The following is a 22,433-nucleotide window of genomic DNA, read 5'->3' as shown; positions in this document are numbered from 1 at the left end:
TGGCACCAGGAAAGCTGTGAACATTAGCATGGGGATTGTAGCTTCAATGTGCACTGCCCTGATGACTAATGATGTGGAGCATTTTGACACTGCTATCCATACACCTTCTTTGGTGAAGTGCCTGTTCAAATCTCTTGCCCATTTCAAAAACTGGGTTGTTCAGTTTCTTATAGGTGAATCTTCAGAGTCGTTTGTTTTTTCAGCATTCTGGATGCAAGTCCTTTATAGGTGTATGCTCTAGAAAGATTTTTTTCGCAGTCTGTTTTTAGTGTTTTCATTCTCCTAAAACTGTCTTTTGAAGAACAAAAAGTTTCATTCTGACGAAGTCCAATTTATCAACTTTTTCTTTCATGGATTGTGCTATTGGTGTCATATTTATAAAATCTTTGCCCAACCTAAGGTCACAAAGATTTTCTCTTGTATTTATTCTAGAAGTTTTAGAGTTTTAGATTACATTTAGGTCTATGATCTATTTTGAGTTAATTTTTGTATATGGCGTGAGATATGGACCAAAGTTCACTTGAGACACATGGATAGCCAATGGCGCTGGCACAATTTGTTGAAAAGATTGTGTCAACATAAGATTTCTCAACAGAATTGCCTTTGCACCTTTGTAAAAAATCAGTCGTTTTATTAGTAATGATTAGCTTTTCTTTTTCATTCTGTTAAAATGGTGAATTACATATATATTTTTTTACTGTTAAGCCAGCCTTGCATTCCTGGGCTGAAACTACTTAGCTATCAAATAATATTCTTTTTATATATTATTGAACCTAAGGTCCTAAAATTTTGTTGGAATTTTTGCATCTGTGTTTATAAGGGATATTAGGCTTTAGGTTTCTTTACTTGTAATGCCTTTGTCTAGTTTTGGTATCAGATAATGCAGGCCTCGTAGAATGAGCAAAGTACTGCAAAGTACTCCCACCCCTCTTTGATTTTCTGGGAGGTTTTTGTGTAGAATTGGTATTATTAATTCCTTAGATATTTGGAGAATCTACCAGTGAAGACACCTGAGCCTGGAGTTTCTTGGGGGGGAGGGTTTTTAACTACAAGTTGTATCTACTTAATAGATGTATGGCTTGTCAGGTGATCCGTTTCTTCTTGAGTTCGGTTTTTGGAAGTAATTTGTCCTTTTCATCTGAGTTGTCAAATGTACTGGCATATAGTCATTTATAATAGTCTCTTGTTATCCTTCTGATACCTGTAGACTCTGTAGTGATGCTGCCTCTCTTGTCCCAGATATTGGTCATCTGTGTCTTTTCTTCCTTTCCTGGATCAGCCAGGCTAGAGGTTTATCGATTTTATTGATCTTCTCAGAGAACCAGCTTTGTGTTTCATTGATCTCCTCTATTGTGTTTTGGTTTTTGTGTTCATCGATTTCCACTCTGATCTTTATTGTTTCCTTATTCCTGCTCACATTGGATTTAATTTGCTTTTCTTTGTCCAGGTTCTTAAAGTCATTGTTCGAGCCCTTTCTTCTTTTCTAACATGGGTGTTTAGCTGCCATAAATTTCCACTTCAGTGCACAGCAGTATCCCACAAATTCCCATAGGTTGCTTTTATTTTCATTCAGTCCAAAGTACTTTCTAATGTCTTTTTAAAGTTCCTTTATCAACCCATGGATTATTGGGAAGTGTGCCATTTAGTTTCCAAGTATTTGTTGGCTTTTCAGTCATGTTCATGTTATTGATTTCTAACTTAATTCCACTACAGTCAGAGAGTCTACCGTGAATGACTTAAATTTATTGAAACTTGTTTTATGACCCAGAGTATGACGTATCTTGGTAAACCTTCTACGTGCATTTGAAAACAGCGTCTGTTCTGCTGTTGTCGGGTGGAATGTTCTATACATAAGGGTCAATTAGGTCAAGTTGGTGTTGTTCAAATATTCTGTATCTTTGCTGATATTCTCTGTATTTGTTCTACGAGGGGCCTCTGACTAAAACTGCACTGAAACTGCACACTTGTCTATTTCTCCTTCCAGCTCTGTCAGTTTTTGCTTCATGTATTTTAAAGCTCTGCGATTAGGTGCATAAACTTTTAGGATTGTTAAATCATTCCAATGAATTGACCCCATTGTTTTTTAAAATATTTTTTCCTGTTCCCCACGCCTTCCCAGTTATACATATTGTAAGCTGTTTCGCCATTGTTGTTGTTCCACTGTTACTGATGCGGTTTTCATCTTTTAAAACTCTTTTTGTCCTCTATGTGTGTCATTTTATTTTTCATTGCTATGCCTTTAAGTTCATGAATCTTTTCTTTTGCAATATCGATTCTGCTATTAAATCTACCTGGTGTATTTTTAAAAATTTATTGATTTATTTTGAGAGAAACAGAGTGAGCAAGGGAGGGGCAGAGAGAGAGAGGGAGACAGAGAATCCCAAGCAGGCTCCACACTGCCAGCACAGAGCCCAACGTGGGGCTCGAAGTCATGAACCGTGAGACCATGGCCTGGGCCAAAACTAAGACTTGGATGCTTAACGGATGGAGCCACCAAGGTTCCTCTACCTGGTGTATTTTTAATCTCACATACTGTAGTTTTCAGTGTAGAAGTTCAATTTATATCTTGTGTTGTATCTACTTAACTTTTTGAATGCCTAAAATACGGTCATAAAAACTACTTTAATGTGCTTGTCTGGTAAATCTAATACCTATGTCAGTTCTGGGTAGGTTTCAAATTGTTGATCTTTTTCCCCTCATTATGGGTCCTCCCTTCCTGCTACTTTGCATGTCTAGTAATCTTTGATTAGATGTCAGGTATTTTGACTTTACTTTGTTCAGTGCTGGGTAGTTTCGTATTCCTGTAAATATTCTTGAGCTACATTCTAAGATGCAGTCACGCTACTTGGAAAAAGCCCGATTCTTTCGTATCTTATTTGTGAAGTTTGTTGGGCAGGACCACAGCAGTATGCATTCTAGTATAACCTTTCCCCACTACTGAGGCGAGATCCTTCTGAGTACCCTATCCAATTCTGTTCAAAGTATGAGGTTTTCCAGACTGGCAGGTGAAACGGGCCTGTTCCCGGCCCCATGTGAGCATCAGGCACTATTCCTGGCCCCAGCTGTTCCCTCCCATCCTCTCGGATGGCTCCTTCCCTGGCCTCCAGTACTTCTGTTCCCTGCACACACCAATCGGCACCTCAGCACATCTATAGAGATCTCTTTCTGTGCGGCCTTCTCCTCTGGCACTTTGCCCTGGGGACTCTAGACATCTCGGTCTCTCTGGACCCTCAGCTCCACCTTCTCAACTAAGGGAGTACTCCTCCTCCCCCATCATAGCCTGTCAGCTCTCAAGTCACACCCCTCACCTTGGCTGTTTGCGTCTTACAACATCAGTGCCATTCAGGGCCTGATTCCAATGTCTTGAAAAACTCGCTTCATATGATCTGTCTGGATTTTTGGCTGCCTCAGGCAGGAGGGTAGATCAGTCCCTGCTGTTCCACCTTGGACAGCAGAGCCAATCCTTTTGACACACGTAGAGTAAGTGAGTTACGAGGCCACAGCCAGTGTGTCTCCATTTTTTAAAATTCACGTCCCCTTCTGATAAACAGAAATAGCTCACATGCTCCTTTCACCTTGCTTTAACTTTTTAAGTAAATTAATGATTAGACTATACTTTCAAAATCCACCCCCTCCTCAGAATCCTGCTAAGCCTCCTTGGGTATATACCTGAGATTCTGATATATCTTGATCATAAACCTGAGATCCCGATACAAAATCCTGACTATATTCCCAGAACTCCGATTACCTCCTTGGGTCTATAGCTGAGACTCTGTCTTGGGGAAGTACCTGTGATTCTGACACATCTCCTGGATAAACCGGAGATCCTGATAGAGCTCCTGTGTATATTCCCAAGATTCCAGAACATCTTCTCCTCACATAGACTCAAATTCCTGCTTGGGCTCAACACTGAGATCTATCTAAAAAATCCATATTTATCAAGAATACTTAAGATGGTTCCAAATTCACTTTGAATCTTACAGAGCATAATACTATCAAGTTTTCACATACAACATTGTCACTTCTGACATAACGTTAAGATTAACAAATGTCAAATAAATAGGAAAGGCAGAACACTAACAGACTATTGAGCAGATTATTTTAAAATGTACTAAGGTTGGGGTGCCTGGGTGGCTCAGGACATTAAGTGTCCGACTTCAGCTCAGGTGATGATCTCATGGTTTGTGGGTTCAAGCCCTGCATCAGGGTCTGTGCTGACAGCTCGGAGCCTGGAGCCTGCTTCGGATTCTGTGTCTCCCTCTCTCTCTGCCCCTCCCCTGCTCGTGCTCTGTCGCTCTCTCTCAAAAATAAAGTAACATAAAAAAATAAAATGTACTAAGGCCATCAAAAAAACGACAAAAGGATTCATCTACTAGGAAGACATAACAATTAGCATATAATCACAATGGAATCAAAGCAGAAATTGGTAACAAAGACAATAGGAAAACCCCTAAATATTTGAAAATTAATTAATACGCTTCTAAATAACCCGTAGATCAGGAGGAGGTCACAAAGGAAATTTAAAAATACCAAAAAATGAATGAAAAAGGAAAATGTAGAAGTACGTAAGATAAAGTAAAAGTGGTGCTGAAAGGGCGTTAAATGCTTAAATAGCATGAAGTCACTGGGGCACCTGGGTGGCTCAGTCGACTAAGTGTCCGACTTCAGCTCAGGTCATGATTTCACGGTTCGTGGGTTCGAGCCCTGCTGTCCGCGCAGAGCCTGCTTCGGATCCTCTGTCCCCCTCTCTCTCTGCCCCTCCCCTGCTTGCATACGCTCTCTCTCTCCCACTCTCTCAGAAATAAAATAAAACATTAAAAAATAGCATTAATAAAATAGCATGAAGTGCTTACAATGGAGAAGATGAAAGGCCTAAAATCAATAATCTAAATCCCTACCTCAGGAAACGAGGAAAATAATAGCAAAATAAACACAGAGGAAGCAGAAGGAAGAAAATAATAAAAGTAAGCGTAGCAATCAATGAGACTGAAATCAGGGAAACCACAGAGAAAATCAGTGAAACAAAAGGCTGGTTCTTTGGGGGGAAAAAGTCAATAAAATTAATAAACCCCTGGAAATACTGACAAAAATCACAAGACAAGGTATAAATCACTGATATCAGAAATGGAACAGGATATCATTACAGATCACAACTAGTAAAAGGTTTAAAAGAAACTACTACAAATAATTTTAGGCTCATAAAATCGACAACTTGGAAGAAATGGATCAATTCCTTGCAAACCACAATCTACCAAAACTTAACTAAAATGAAATGGAAAATCTCAATAGCTGTCTAACCATTTAAAAATTCTGGCATACCGGAGTGGCTCGGTGGGTTAAGCATTGTGATTTCGGCTCAGGTGACAGTCTCACGGTTGTGAAATCGAGCCCCACGTCAGGTTCAGCGCGGAGCGTGAAGCCTGCTTGAGATTCTCTCTCTCCCTCTCCCTCTCTGCCCCTCCCCAGCTCATTCTCTAAGTAAATAAACTTTTTTTAAAAATTGAATTTGTGATAAAAAAAAAAAAAACCTCCTGAAAAAGAAATTTCCAGACCCAGCTGGTTTTAGTAGAAAATTCTGTCAAACATTTAAAGAAGAATTAACACAATACCACTTTCCTATAATCTCTTCCAAAAAAAAAAAAGAGGAGAAAAATTCATTTTCATGAAGCTAGTATTGCTCTGATACCACAACCAGCAAAGCCAATACAACAACAGCAACAGACAAAAAAACCACAGACCAATATTGTGATCGTAGACATAAAAATTCTCAATAAAATACAGTATTAGCAAATCAGGGGTGCCTGGGTGGCTCAGTCGGTTAAGCGGCTGGCTCCTGATTTTGGCTCAGATCAGGATCTCACGGTTCGTGAGTTTGAGCCCTGCTTCGAACTATCAGCAGGGAGCCTGCTTGGGATTCTCTCTCCCTCTCTCTTTCTGCCCCTCCCACATGCTCTCGCTCTCTTTCTCTCAAAATAAATAAATACACTTCAAAAATATTCAACAAATGTCAGTAAATCAAATCCAAAAATCCATAAAAAGAATTATACGCAATGACCAAGTGAGATTTATTCCAGGTATTCAAGGCTGGTTTAACATTTGAAAACCAATCACTGTAATCCACCATACCAACAGACGAAAGAAGAAAAATCATATGATCATGTTAACTAACACAGAAAACATATTTTATGAAGTCTAACACCCATTCATAAAAAAATTCTTAGCAAGTTCGTAATAGAGAAGACCTATTTCAATATGATAAAGAATATCTACAAAAAACTAATATCTTACTTAATGATGGAAGCTGAATGCTTTTCCTCTAAGACCAGGAACAAGGCAAGGATGTCCACTCCTACTACACTTGGTCAACATAGCGCTGGAGGTCCTAGCCAGTGTAATAAGGCAAGAAAAGGAAATAAAAGGCATGTGGAATAAAAGGAAGAAATAAAACAGTTCTTATCTGCTGATGACACAATTGTCTAGGTAGAAAATCCCCCAGGAATCTACAAAAGACCTCTTAGAACTATAAAGTGAGTGCTTCAAGGTTATAAGATCAACACATAAAGATAAACTATATTTCTATCTAGTAACAATAAATATGCAGAAAGGAAAATTAAAAACAATGCCACTCCAAAGAAAATAAAACACTTAGGGATAAGCTTAGCAAAACATATACAGGATGTGTATACTGAATATTACAAGGTGCTGCTGAAAAACATCAAGGAGACCTAAGTAAAGAAGAAACACACCATATTCATGGGATGGGAGACTCAACACAATAAAGATGTTAATTCTCCCCAAATATGAGTTTAGTAAAATTCTATTAAAGTCCCAGCAAGATATTTTGTAGGCATAGACGAGTTTACTCTTAAATTCATATGGAAAAGCATATGCCCTAGGAGGGCTAAGATAATTATGAAAAAGAAGTATAAGGTATAAGGAAGATCTCTAGTTAATATTAAGACCTAGTCAGTAATCAAGACAGCGTGTTATTGGCGAGGGGATAGACACACAGACCAAAGGAACAGATTAGAAGACCCCGAAATAGACCCACACAAATACACCCAATTGATTTTTGACAAAAAAAGAAAAGCAATTCAGTAGAGGAATGACAGTCTTTCAGCAAACGTGCTGGAGCAAATGGACGTCCATTAAAAAAAAAAAAAAGAACCTCAATCTAACTCTCACATCTTGTACAAGAATTAACTCGAAGTGGTACATGGACATAAATGTAGCATATAAAATCATAAAACTTTTAGAAAAAACATAGCAGAAAAATTTTCAGGATCTACAGCTAACTAAAAAGTTCTTAGCCTGGATACCGGAAGCATCACCAAATAGAGAAACTGACAAAATGGTCCTCATCAAAATGGAAAATGTTTGGTCTGTAAAAGCCTCTACGAAGAGACTAGAAGACAAGTACATTCTAGGTGGAAACATCTGCAAATCACGTAACTGACGAAGGACAAGTATCTTGAATACATAAAGAAATTTCAAAACTGAACAATAAAAAACCAAAAATCCAATTAGGACACGGGTAAAGACAGCAAGAGACATTCTACCAGAGAGGATATACAGATGACGAACCATGCACGTGAAAAGATGCTTCACATCATTAGCCACTAGGGATTTGCCGAAAACCACAGTGAGATATCACCGAACACCCATCAGAATGGCTACAATAAAAAATAGCACCCACACCAAATGCTGGTAAAGATGCAGACAAACAGGGTCACTCAGACGTTGCTGGTGGGAACGTGTAGCAGTAGAGCCACTTTGGAAAAGAGTTGGCCAATGTCTTATAAAACCAAACGCACAACTACCATATGACCCAGGAATTGCCCTCCTGGGCACTTATCCCAGTGAAATGAAAATTTACGTTCACCGAAGAACTTACACACACACCAAAGGTACAAGTGACGAGGAAAAACAAATGAGTTTGATATCAAAACTAGACATTTTTGTGCTATCAACACACCATCAGGAGCGTGAAGGCAGCTCACCAAATGGGAGAAAATATTTGTAAATCATGCATCTGGTACGACACTTGTATCCCGAGCAAAAAAAGAACTCTTACGACTCAATAAAAAGACAAATATCCCCACTTAAAGATGGGCAAGGGATTTAAATAGACATTTCTCCAAAGGAGATGTACAAATGGCCAGTAGGCCCACGAAAAGATGCCCGATGTCATTAGTCAGTAGGGAAACGCAAATCGAGATGACGGTCGGAGAGCTGTCCACACCTGCTAGGATGGCTTTGGTCAACAAGACGCACGACAACAAGCCTTGGTGAAGGTACAGAGAAACTTGAACTCTCACACATTGCCAGTGAGACTGTAAAATGACGTAGCCGTGTGGCAAACGGTCCGGCAGGCAGTTCCTCGAGAAAGTTAAACGGAGGGCTACCACGTGACACGGCAATTCTACCTCCAGGGAAGTGAAAACATCTTCACAAAAACTTGTACACGAATGTTCATAACAGCATCATCCGTCAGAGCCCAAAAGCGAAGGCTGTCCGCACGTCTACCCACTGAGTGCTGGACCAATAAAACGTACTGAGCACAGTGTAGGCTGTATCTACACAATATTTTCTGGCAAATAAAAAGAAATGAAGGCTGATGCATGCTATTGCACGAATGGCCCCCGGAAGCATGACGCTACCTGAAAAAAGCCAGTCGCGAAGGACCGCGTGGAGGATGCCATTCCAGTATACGCAGTACAGAGACAGAACGTGGATCCGATGAGTTGCCCAGGGCTGGACGGGGCGTGGGCGGAGGAAACAGCGAATGGGGATGTGGTGTCTCTCACGGGTGATGAAAATGTTCTAAAATTAGATTGTGGTGACGGCTGTACAACCCTGTCACTATAATAATAATAAAGAAAACATGGAGTTTTTTGTGCACTTAAACCCATATGCTGTCTGGTATGCAAACTGCCTCTCAACAGAGCGATCCCAAACAAAACCAGAAGACCTGGACACCAACGTCCACAGCAGCTTTACGCATAACGCATAATAACTCGTAACTGCGAACTACCCAGATGTCCTTCCGCGGGCGAATGGTCCCACAAGCCGTGGCCCACCTGTGCCGTGGAACGCTCCAGAGCAATAAAGAGGGCGGGCACCCAACGACGTGGATGAATCTCACGAGAATCGTGCCGAGTGAAAAAAAAAAAGCCAATCCCAAAAGGTTACGTACTACAGGATTCATGGTATAACGCTCTTGAAACGACGGAGTAATACAAATGGGGAGCGGGTTGCCAGAGACAAGGAAGAGGTGGGCAGGAGGGATCAGTGTGGCCGTATCCGTGTGAGGGATCACGGGGTGACGAAAAACGTTCTGGGTCTTGTCGACATCAGTGCCGATGCCCCGACTGATAACCTGATTGTGATGGCGCGCTATTGTTTTGCAAGAGGAAACCGGGTCAAGAGTCCTGGGGATCTCTCTGTGTTATCTCTTACAACTATACGTGGATCTCTCATCATCTCAAAAAAAAAAAAAAAAAAAAAAAAAACACTTTTTTTTTTTTAAACTTTAATTAGGAGTGATTATTTTAAGACCTTGTGTTCATGTGTTCCCATCTGTGGCTTTCACAACCCAAACGGGGCAGTGCATGTAGCCGGGATACCTAATGTAGCTGCCATCTTTTGTCTTGATCCCTTCGCTCTTTAACTTGTTATTTGGAAGCAATTTCACTTGCAGGGAAGATGCACCTACGCAAAAAAACAGCACAAAGAACACCGCACTCCCTTTACCGGCATCCCCTTATAATTACCGTTCTGCCCATCGTCTCTCTCCTTTGCTTTGTCTTTATAGGCAGGGAGCCACAGAACGTGTGTGTGCACGCGCGTGTGCAAGTGCGTGTGCACGTGTCTGACGCACAGCCCCTCCCCCTCCACACTGAACGAAGTCTGTGCTTGCAAAGAATAAGGATATTCTCTTGCACCGCCGTGCACTTATCAACGTCACTAAATTGACAGAGATACAGTACTTTAGTCTACGATTCGTGGTCAAGTTTCGCCAGCTGATCTGAGAACGCACCGGAAAGCATTCTCCCCCCCCCTCACCCCCCCCACCCCCGTAGGGGATCCAGTCCGGGGTCAGGTGTTGAACGTTGCCATCACGACTTCTCAATCCGAAGCCCTTCCACGGTTCTCTTTTGTCCTTAGTGACATCACACATCCCTCTCTCTTCCTGTTTTCCAACAGGAGTGGAAACGGAGTGAACACCTACTTGCCCTGAATAACCTACTCTCAGGAGGTCTCTGTGGAGAAGCAGCATTCGGTCAGACCCCCTAACTGAGGTACCCGAGGCCCCCTCCCGACGCTGGGAACTCCCACAGGCTCCGAGCCTCTCTGGCAACTTCCACGCCTTGGGTTTGGTCAACGTGCCAGCTGGAAGACCTTGCGAGGCTTTCTTGCTTGGAACTAGAGGTTCTCAGAACGACATAGCTTCAAGTCCCATTCACCATAACACAGAAGGCGGAACACAGAATTATTCTGTCTATTCCCAACTAAGAAGAGGGTGCAGAGAACCCCGCCGAAATCCACCTAACGCAGATGGGAAGCAGCTGGACGCAATTCAAACGTCTGGCTCACCCTCGTAACAGCCAACCGAGGGCCCGCGTCGGTGCAGAGCAAATGCTTCCCTAAAGAAACTTGGAGAATGCAATTTACAGAGACAAGAGCGCGAAGGGAACAGGGGCAACCTGTTTCAGGGGGGAAACACGGACTTTTCTGCTAGAACGCTCTGCATAAAAATAAGAGAGAGAAACAGGAGACTACTAAGGGTTTATTCATAAGAGCGAGTGCCGGGGATTTGAAGCAGGGGACCGTCCTGTTTCTGCGGTAACTGACTATGCACTTCTGCAGGGCGGAGGAACCTGTCAGAGCAAGGATGCCTTACGTGCAGGAGGCTCCTCCAGCCACCGTGCCAGCAAGAGGGCACATCTGAGGCCAGGGACAGCTGTCACCATGCCTTGTACCCAGCACGCCTGATACAACCTCGGTCTTTTACGTCTGCACGAAGTTACAGCTTGGGGTCCTCGGGACGCTCTGCTTTGTTTGTGGTTTGTTTTGAAGGACCGTTTTCTTCTGAAGTCACCTGCATCCATCCCACCTGCAGCCCAGCGCGGGGCATCACACCCTCCGCCTGGACTCCTGCGACAGCCTTCCAATGGCCTCCCTCGCCGCCTGCCTCCCCCTCGTGGGGTCTTGCTGCCAGGTTCATCCTCAAGTGCAGCCCTGATCGTACCACCTCCTGCTCACGGAGCACCCCCCCCCCCATGCTCATCACCTGTCTGTCCCTGCCGGAGCACCAGCTCCAGGAGGAAGGGGACTCTGTAGATTTTTGCTCACCTCACGTCTCCCCAGTGCTCAGACCCATGCCTGACATGAAGGAGCTCAGTAAATACTTGATCCTGAAGGAATCGATCTTGTCTTCGTTTCCCTTTGCAAACCCTGTACTCTGGCCAAAACAATCTACTCATCATTTGCCAGACTCAACTCGTGTTTTCCAGCTTTTATACTTTATCCTATTTCGTTGGCTGGGATGCTTCCCATTCGCACACATTTTAGGGGAAGCTCAAACATCAGTTCTTCCCCAAAGCCTTCCCAGACCCGCCTGTCTGTCCTCTGCGTCCACGCAGCTCACACCCAAGGTATTGACCAGCGCCTTTCCTGCCCAAACGACCCGTAACTTCTTAAAGCAGAGTTCACATCTGCCACCGTCCTCTGCTATTCCAGGCAAGTGTTCTATAAATATTGGCTGAATGAATCTAACATTGGCACTAAATTGCAAACGTCGCTCCCTTTCTTACAAAAAAAACCCCTGAAATCATTTTAACTAACAAGCCTATGAGAGAGTGCAACTGGGGGAGGGGCAAAGAGAGGGGGACAGAGGATCTGAAGCGGGCCCTGTGCTGTCAGCACAGAGCCCGAAGTGAGGCTCGAACCCACGAAGCACGGGATCATGACCTGGGCTGAAGTCGGATGTTGAAGTGACTGAGCTACCCAGGCGCCCCCCCACCCCACTTTTTCCTTTTTAAGCTGGATGTCATTTAAAAAAATTGTTTCTAAGTTTATTTATTTATTTTTAGAGAGAGTGAGTGAGTGAGCGAGCAGGGAAGTGGCAGAGAGAGAAGGAGAGAGAATCCCAAGCAGGCTCCAAACTGCCAGCGTGGAGCCCGATGCGGGGCTTGAACCCACGAGCCATGAGATCATGGCCTGAGCCGAAACCAAGAGTTGGACATTTCACCGACTGAGCCACCCAGGTGCCCTGAGCTGGATGTCATTTTTAATTTCACTTTCAATTAATAGATTTTATTATTTAGAGTAGATTTAGGTTTACAGAAAAACTGAGTGGAAAGTACAAGAGTTTCCATAATACCCCCCAACACACACACACACACTCTCGACAGTTTTCCCATTAGTAGCATCCTGGTACTTTTGTTACCATTGATGAGCCAATATCAATATATTATTATTAACTGAAGTCCATGGTTTAACTTAGGGTTCACTTTTGTTGTACATTCTGTGGGTTTGGACAAATGGCTGTCTCAGACAGACGAGTCTCACTGCCTAAAAATCCTCTATACTTTGCCTATTCATCCCTCCCTCCCCCAGCCTCCCACGACCACCGATCCTTTGACCATCTCTACGGTTCCGCTTTCTTCAGAATGTCATATGGTTGGAATCATACAGTGTGTAGCCTTTTGATTTGGCTTCTCTCAGGTGTATGATATTTCTGATAATAATGTCAGTGATACCATTTGCCAAAATGTTTTCCAACGTGGCTGCACCATTTTACATTCCTGCCATCAACGTATCAGAGTCCCTGCTGTTCCGTACCTTCCGCCATACTTGGTCAGGTTTTTTAATTTTAAATTCGGTTATTCTAGTTGGTGTGTAGTGATGTTTCTCTACTACTGACAGTGATATCTACTGCTGTCAATCCCCATTTTCCTAATGATAATGATGCTGAACCTCTTTTCATGTGCCTACCTGCCATCCACTGCCCTTTGTTGAAGAGCCTGTTCAAGTGGTTTGCCCATTTTTGCTCTAATTCTTAATTGGGTTCTTTGTCTTCTTATTGAATTGTAAGAGTTCTTTATATATTCCAGCTGTAAGTCCTTTGTCAGATGTACATTTTGCAAATATTTTCTCCAACCCTGTGGCTTAACTTTTCGTTTTCTTGTGTCTTTTAGTGAGCAAAACTTTGTAATTTTGATGAAACACAATTTCTTACTTTTTTCATAGTTCATGCTTTTAGAATCATATATAAGAAATCTTTGCTAAACCCCAAATCACTAAGACTGCTTCAATATTTTCTTCTTGAAGTTGTGGTTTTCATCCTTACCATTGGGTCTGTGACCCATTTCAAGTTCCTCCTCCTCCTCCTCTTTATTTTCTTAAATGTTTTATTTATTTTGCAAGAGAGAGAGAGAGAGAGAGAGCGAGCTCACACCACTGGGGGAGGTGCAGAGAGAGAGGGAGAGAGAGAATCCCAAGCAAGTTCTGGGCTGTCAGCACAGAGCCCAACACGGGGCTCAGAAACACGAGCTGTGAGATCAGAATCACGAGCCGTGAGATCATGACCTGAGCTGAAATCAAGAGTCAGACGCATAACCAAGTGAGCCGTCTAGGTGCCCCTACTCCTCCCTTTCTTTAATATGGTTTTTGATGAGATTCAAGATTTGTTCTTTTGCATACTGCTATCCAGTTATCCCAGGACTCTTTGTTGAAAAGATGATTTTTTTTTTCCCCATCGGAATGACTTGGCACTTTGTTGAAAGTCTATTGACCATACATGTGAGGATCTATTTCTGGACTTGCTGTTCTGTTCCATTCGTCTGTCTGCTTTCATATCAACACCACACTGTCTTGACTACTGTAGCTCTAGAACAATTCTTGGACTCAGGTAGTCTGAGTCTTCCAACTGTGATCTTTCTCAGTGTTGTTTTAGCTGCTCTCACTCCTGTACCTTTCCACATAATTTTAGAATCAACTTGTCCAATTCTACAAAAGGGCATGCTAAGATTCAATTCTGATCGCTTTGAATCTATAGATCATTTTTAAATTTTTTTTTCAACGTTTATTTATTTTTGGGACAGAGAGAGACAGAGCATGAACGGGGGAGGGGCAGAGAGAGAGGGAGACACAGAATCGGAAGCAGGCTCCAGGCTCTGAGCCATCAGCCCAGAGCCTGACGCGGGGTTCGAACTCACGGACCGCGAGATCGTGACCTGGCTAAAGTCGGACGCTTAACCGACTGCGCCACCCAGGCGCCCCGAATCTATAGATCATTTTAAGAAGCACTGCCATCTAAACAATACTGAGTCTTCTGATTCAAGAGCATGGGATAACTTGCCATTTATTTTAATATTTCTCTCAGCAGTGCTGTGTAGATTTCACTGAGCACATCTCATGCATTTTATCCCTACGCAGTTCATAATTTTTTGATAGTTGATTGCTGTTTAAATGTTTTTTTTTTAACGTTTATTTATTTATTTTGAGAGAGAGAGAAATCATGTGGGGAGGGGCAGAGAGAGATGGAGAGAGTCCCAAGCAGGCTCCATGCTGTCAGCGCAGAGCCTCATTTGGGTCTCGAACCCACAAACTGTGAGATCATGACCTGAGCTGAAACCAAAAGTTGGATGCTCAACCGACTGAGCCATCCAGGTGCCCTGACTTTTTAAATGTTAAACTAACCTTTCATTCCTGGGAGGAGAAAAACAACTTTCAGTACACTGAAGGTGTCTTTTCATTGTCTTCTGGCTGAGAAAATTATCTGTTTTGGGTTGAGAAGTCTGAAAATGTGGTTGAGAAATTATCTCTGACTTGTTGCTCCTCTGAAAGTGATGTCTTTTCAAACTGTTTTAACCTCTAGCTTCTTTTAAGATGATCTCTTTGTCTTTATTTCTCAGCCGTCTTACCATAGTGTGTCTAGATACAGATTTTTCTTTTTTTTTTTTTTTTAAATTTTTTTTTCAACGTTTTTATTTATTTTTTGGGACAGACAGAGACAGAGCGTGAATGGGGGAGGGGCAGAGAGAGAGGGAGACACAGAATCGGAAACAGGCTCCAGGCTCCGAGCCATCAGCCCAGAGCCTGACGCGGGGCTCGAACTCACAGACCGTGAGATCGTGACCTGGCTGAAGTCGGACGCTTAACCGACTGCGCCACCCAGGCGCCCCCAGATTTTTCTTTTTTAATTCTGGCTGTAGTTCCATAGGATTCTTGAATTTGTGACTTGATGTCTTTCATCGGCGTTAGAGAAACTTCAGCCACTATATCCGTAAACATTGCTTCTGTTCCATTCTCCCTTTCTTGTCCTCCTAGGATTCCAATTATACGTATAATGTAATTCTCCATACTTATATTCTGTCCTTTTGTCTCTTTGTGCTTCATTTTAGATATTATTTTCTGACCTAGTGTTAATTCAACAATTCTCCCAGCAGTTGTGTCTACTCTGCTGGGAGTACACCATTTAAGTTTTTGCATTTTTTCCTTTTGTAATTTCTACCTGGGTATTTTTCCAATGTCCTTTCTGAATATATAATGTCTAGTGCTCTACCAAAACTCCCAACCTTGTCGTTTATCTTCTTGAATAGAGTAAGCAGGTGCTTTTAAAGTTTATATCTTATAAGCCTAATATTTAGAGTCTTGTGGGTCTGTTTCCATCATCTCTCATTTCTGCGTTTCATGAGTCTTCTCTCCACGTATGCTTGGTCAGTTTTGTTGTGTGTCATTCTCTACAAACAGTCTCGATTTGTATGGTCCTGCCTGACCATGAAAAGGATCATGCAGGCAGAAACTGGGCAAAATGATTTTACTAATCAGTGGTGAAAATTACCATGACCTTCAAAAGGTTTTGGCAAAACATTAAAAATTCCCTTATTATCAGTTGTAAATGAACCAGGGAACAAAAAATATAGTAACACTAATATGGATTTAGTACACTGTAATCTAAAACATTAGAAACACTGAAATTCAAGTGTTTTATTTCCTTGTAAAAAAGCTTTGCAAGTATGTGAGCCATGCTTGGCTTCCTCTCGTATAAGTCACGACTTGGAGTGAGCATCTTTTCTGTGCTTTCTTTCGTAAATTGTCAAACTCCTAAGTTTGGACTGGCTTCCATCACTTACTTATGCTTTGCACGTTCAATATCCTGAAATATCTGGGACACATCCTCTAAGATAAAGTTTGCTACGATCACCTCTTCTGGGACATCTCCCTCTTTCTGTCCCAATCACGTTCCTCGTTTATGCAGACAGGTCCCTTGTACCAGGTGCCTCTGGATTTCCATCTAGCGTCTCTAAATGGCAGCATCCCCACCGCCAGCTGTTTTTCGGTAACTCCGTTTAGGTCCGACTCAGATTTTATTCCCCGTGTTATCACCTTTCATTTACTTGCTGCACCTTTTTCTTTGTTGCTTCGTTCCTCTTACAGGCTTATCTGGTGCTAGAAAAGGTCAGGTGGGTTTGTCGCTGGGAGAGGAGGAGGTGGTCTATGGCAGGTACTGAATGATAGACACACAGGGCCAATCACAGACCGACTTTGAAAGGAGAGCGGGGATTGGTCACAGATCTGTTATCTGTGTAGTGATTGGAAGACTGGCAAGGGGGCCGTGGGCTTCCCGCAGCTGCTTAATTCAGGTACCGGGTCATGGAAACCTGAACTGTGTTTTAGGGAGCCTGGTGGTATTTAACTGGTCATTGGAATTTGTGCATAATGGAACTGACGAGCGAGGACTACCTATGCTTGAGAATTTATTCCTGGAAATAGAGGCCCAGGGTGATGCTTTCTTCCTGCAAGTGTCTGCCAGGGTCCTGGCAATCTGGGACCACCTTCATCCCCCTCAAGGAATGCGATTAGTTACAACCGGGCTCAGTTCGTAAGCAAGCTGATTGATCTCCAGGTCGCTGTATTCCTAGAGGACAGCTTTTTGGGTCCCGACCCAAAGTTTGGGATGTTTCCCAGGGTCTCCCCTTCTCGTAGGTTTTATACCCCCAATTTTTACTCTTAGCCATGCTCTTTAGCCTCTTAATTAGTCATCCATAAACTGGGGACAAAACGACCCCAAATGTCAAGCGTCCAACTTCTCCAGACCTCAGCCTGGCAACTGTTCACTACCTGGTGAGCTCTCCAACGCCTTGGCACATGTTTAAAGATTTCGTCCACCTTTTCCGGTTGGCTTCCAAACTCCTACGCCATTATCAAGACTGGAGCCCCTATCTTAACATTTTTAAACCACTTAATAGTTGTGACTCTCGCTCCAGAGTTTTAAATGGGCGTTTTTCCCTTTCGTTTTTGCTTCTGGAGCTCCAAAGTACTTCTGTGCCCTAAAATAAACTCCATAGCCTGGTATATGGGGAAACAACTACACTTCCTTCAAGTTTCCCTCACATTCGTTCAGGCAGCGTTACTGAAATCACACCTTTCTAGTAAAATGCCAGCAAAATTTTAGAACAGAAAAACGGTCATCTTTTCAACGAGCATTAAGTAGAGAGGGAGGCTGTGTCCGTTCAACGTTTTTAGCTGCCTTCTGTGCTCGGTCATGTTCTAGGCACTGAGGGTACAGGAGCACAGAACACAGACAAGATATCCCTGCCCAGTTGCCGTTCTTGGGGCGGGGGGGGGGGGGTGGAGAAACCAACAAACAGGGATGGATGTCCTGTGTCCTATGTTGGATGGAGACAAGACAGGAGGGAGGGGCCGCAGTTACAAATACGGGGTCAGAGAAGACCTCCCACGTGGGGAATGAGCACAACTCGGGTGTCCTCCCTTGCTGTAAACAGGGACACAGGGCTGGGAGAGTCCCACGCGGCCGCGACCTCCCAATACTCTAGAGGCGTCCATTGCTCACGCCCTCCGCAGGGCAGCACGAGGTTCTCCCGGGCATCAGCCAGGTGGAGGGAAGGAAGGAAACCACCGTGCCCGGCCACTCACCACGCTGTTACACACGTCCCCCTAAAACTCTCCCCGCTTGTGTCTGTGTGACCTGCCCTACCCCAAGTGCCTAACGCACCGACAACCCCGGTCCCGGCTTTTCCTCTCTGCTGTTCCAGAGACGTCTTTAGTGGACAGGGCTGGACGCTAAAGAGCTCACTCGTATTCGAGTATGAACAGGAGACGCCGTGAATTCCACGAAGGCAGGATTATGACGTGGGGCCAAATAATGGCCCCCAAAGAGGTCCATGGATACGCGGATCCCCAGTCTCGGAGCCCATGGAGATGTGGCCTTGCGTGGAGAAGGGGGCTCTGCAGGTGTGACCGAGGGTTCTGCAGGGGGTGATGTGTGTCCCGCCCGCCACCCTCCAAAAGACAGACCCACGCCCCACCTCACCTCCGGGACTTCAGAATGTGACCTTATCGGAAACAAGGTCTTTGCAGATGTAGTTACGATGAGGTCACACTGCAGTGGGGTGGGCCCTTAATCAATAGGACTGGTGTCACGGGGGAATTTGGACACACACACACACACACACACACACACACACACACACACACTGAGACCACCGTGTGGTGACAGAGGCAGAGACTGGAGGGATGGGTCTACAAGCCAAACCACACCAAGCCTGACGCCATCACCAGGGGAGAAGGGGAGGAAAGTTCTGCCCCGAGCCTCATGGGGGGAGCAGCCCCGCTGGCATCTGGACGGCCGACGTCCTGCCCCCAGAACTGCAGAGAATAAACTGTCGTTTCAAGCCACCCAGACTGTGGTGCTTTGTTACAGCTGCTCGAGGAGACGGACGCAGACAGGCACAGACCCCTGGCTGGGGAGACGGGCCCGGATCATTCGGGGAGGACCACTCGAGTCTCCTGAGCCCTTACAAGCAGAGAACTCTCTCTGGCTGCGATGAGGCAGAAAGGGACGCCGGAGAGATTCCGGATGTGAGGACAACTCAACCCATGTTGCCGATTTTGACGGTAAAGGGGCCACGAGAGAAGGGATGTGTGAAGCCTCTAGAGGCCGAGAACCACCTCTGGCTGGTGACCAGCAAGGAAACAGGGACCACAGATGACATTCAAAACTCACACAATCATAGGGGCGCCTGGGTGGCTCAGTCAGTTAAGCGTCCGACTTCGGCTCAGGTCATGATCTCGCAGTTGGTGAGTTCGAGCCCCGCATCGGGCTCTGTGCCAACAGCTGGGAGCCTGGAGCCTGCTTCAGATTCTGTGTCTCCCCCACCCTGTCTCTCTCTGCCCCTCTCCAGCTTGCTCTCTGTCTCTCTCTCAAAAAATAAATATAAAAAACAATTAAAAAAAAAACCACCTGACTTCAAACGCATCTCGGTTGTCTGATCTGGGGGGAGCCTAACAGAAAGAGGGCAGTCTGGTATTGGAAGCCAGCCCAACACATCATCACACCCATGGAGGAAGGCGGCCGGGATGATCTCCCAGGCACCTCGGGGAGTCAGTCTGCTCCCACCTGACGTGACAGGGCTCATGACAGCCCCCGGCGGGACACCACCACCTCCCTCCCCACCACCGCAGCCACGAAGCAAGACGCCTGCCTGCCCTCGGAGGCCTTGACATCACTCATCGTATGTTATCCTGGGAAAGGGGCTTGTACTCGTCCAGGGAATAATTTGCCCGGTTGGTTCACTGCTATCAGACCCAACGGTGTCAAGCAAACAGCACACAATCCAGCTCCTGTCCTGTCAAGGTGGCCTTTCAGGAGGCAATTACCATGCTCACAGGATTAAGATAGACTCACTGCACAGAGGGCTTATCTGCTTTTACTGCTGGAAGTTCGGCGGCAAACAGAAGGCAGACCCTGCACCTGAACATACAGTGTTTCCTGCATATAGGTCATTAGATGCACGATTAGAGTTAATATTCACCTCAGATCTAAATTCTGCAGAACGAAGCGGGTCAAAAGGATCTCACTTGAGCACTTAATGCCTTTAAGATAATAACCAGAACGAAAATGGGTTCTGAAATCTCTTGGATCATTGTTGTTCACGATTAATCGCCGCTTTCTCGACTTGCTTCCTTTAATGAAAGGACGTTCCGAATTAAAAAAATGTTTGTTTTAATGTTTATTTATTTATTTTGAGACAGCGAGCAAGCAAGGGAGGGGGAGAGAGGGAGAGGGAGAGGGAGAGGGAGAGGGAGAGAGAGAGGGAGAGAGAGAGAGAGAGAGGGAGAGAGAGGGAGAGGGAGAGAGAGAGAGGGAGAGAGAGAGAGAGAGAGAGAGAGAGAATCCCAAGCAGGCTCCGAGCTATCAGCATAGAGCCCCATATGGGTCTCAAACTCATGAACCAGGAGATCATGACCTGAGCCAAAATCAAGTCTGACATTGAACTGACTAAGCCACCCAGGTGCCCCGGGAATTCTGAACTTTAAAGACAAATATTTATCGAGTCGTCCATCCAGACCACTGTTAAAACTCTGGCATTATCTGCTTTGGGCCCTGCCTCCCCTCTTAGCCTGGGAGCCCCACTCGTCCAGAAATGCAGTGCTTTCTAAGGGTGACTGTGCGTGTTGTCTTTCGACTGCTTCCTCAGCGCCTAGAACACGGCCTGGCACAAGGTGGGCACTCAGTAAATATTTGCTGAATAAATGCTCAGGCTTAGAAATAAATGACTGAAGTACTCAGTGAACAGCTGCTGTGGTGAAGGCGGAATCAGACCAGAGAGGTTCCCAGTGCCGTAGGGTCTGAACACCCGAGGGACAAAATTCTCGTATCTGGTCTGGGGGAAGATCTCGGAAGGCTTCCTGAAGGTGGTGGTACCTGCTTGGGCCATGGGCGAATCTCAGCGGGAGGGCGGCCCCACGGGGGCTCGCAGCTCACTCGGGGGGCACCGCCCGAGCCGGCAGCACAGTCCTGGGCGATGCCGGGCTGACGGAGAGCGAGGCAGCTACGGCTCCGGGCTTTGGGGTCCGCGTCTGGCGGGGACAGCAGCGGTCATCAGGCCGCCACGACGGCGAACCCGTAACGCGTGCGTGCTCTGGAGGAAAAGCACCGGGCGTCGGAAGGGCTCACATCAGAGGGATACCAGCCGGGCAGGCAATTCAGAGAGGCTTCCCTGAGGAAGCAACTTCAGGCTCGGATCTCCAGGCAGCGGTCACGGGGGCGAGGGGGGATGGTGAGGGTCCGGGGTAACGGAGCAGCCCAGGCAACAGGAGGAACCTCGGTGCGTGAGAGGGTCTGGGGGTACGGGAGCAATGTCGGCCCCTGCGAGTGAGGCCCGGGCCTTCCCGTGCACCACGGGAGCAGGCGAGTAGGGCTGGGTGAGTCACCGTGAAGGCTGACAGTCAACATAAGCAAAGAAACGCCTACGGACGTCTTACTATGTGCCAGCCGCAAGCACCCATGGAAAGCACTGGGAGTCACCCCATTTGTCACTGGGGAAACCGAGGGGCAGGCCAGATGGGCCCGTGCGAGGCAGACAGCCACAGGGCAGGACCCTGCCCTCGTCCCGTCTCCACTGGCCCACCGGGAGGCCGTGTGCTGGCCCAGGAGCAAGGGCTGGACAGTCTGGGTGGGAGGTCCCGGGAGGGTCAGGGTGACGGCCGTCGGGAGGCCGGTGGACGTCGGACCTGAGGTCAAGTGCACGGGCCTCCAGGGAGGAGGCGAGGCCGGGCGCCCCAGGCAACGGCGGAGACTGACTGCTGGAGCCCGGAGAGGGGCGCCGGGGGCTCTGCGGAGGGCACGAGCCCAGGACCAGAAAGCAAGCGTCTGCTTCCCGGGTCCCTGGGCCACGCAGCTCCGTGGGAGCAAACGTGATGACGGAAGCTGTCTTGGAACAACAGGCGGATGATGTGCCGACACCTCGGCCGGAATTTCACTTCTCATCCCTTAAAAGCAACTCCTTTACTGAGTTCTAAGTTTTGGTTCCTGCTCTTGTCCCTCTGAGACTTTGTTCTCAGAGACGGTGCCCGTTCTGATACCGTATCTGGCCACGGATCTTTCCGGAATACTTTCTAGAGCATGCCTTCCGCAAACCTGGAAAGCCCACCTCTGAATGCACTGTGGCTGAGCGCTTCCCCTGCCTTTGCTGTCTCAGTGTGCGAATCGGCCACGGATGTGTCTGCTTTCCTGGCTAGCTTCTTCCTTCTAGATTCTTGTGCCTTTACTGTCCTGTGCCCCTGTGAGAACGAAAGACTACCAGCTGTCCTTGAATGTGTCCTTGAATGTGGTTAAAAATTCACCTTCGTGTTGGGGCGCCTGGGTGGCTCGGTCGTTGAGCGTCTGACTTCGGCTCAGGTCATGATCTCATGGTTGTGAGTTCGAGCCCCGTGTCGGGCTTTGTGCTGACAGCTCGGATCCTGGAGCCTGCTTCGGATTCTAGGTCTCCCTCTCTCTCTGCCCCTCCCCCGCTCATGTTCTGTCTGTCTCTCTCTCTCTCTCTCTCTCTCTCTGTCAAAAATAAACATTAAAAAATTAAAAAATTTTTTTTAATTTAATTTTTTCAAAAAAAAATTGA

General features: G+C 45.7%; 1 protein-coding gene across 1 annotated transcript in view; it reads right to left on the bottom strand.

The window, feature by feature from the left end:
* PPARA (peroxisome proliferator activated receptor alpha) overlaps window positions 1-22,433 on the bottom strand; it is a 70,121-nt gene that overhangs the window by 41,392 nt on the left and 6,296 nt on the right. The window lies entirely within an intron of this gene.

Source organism: Lynx canadensis, chromosome B4 (genome assembly GCF_007474595.2).
Source record: "Lynx canadensis isolate LIC74 chromosome B4, mLynCan4.pri.v2, whole genome shotgun sequence".
In the NCBI taxonomy this organism is placed as follows: Eukaryota; Metazoa; Chordata; class Mammalia; order Carnivora; family Felidae; genus Lynx; species Lynx canadensis.
This window is presented reverse-complemented; position numbering and strand designations above follow the sequence as displayed.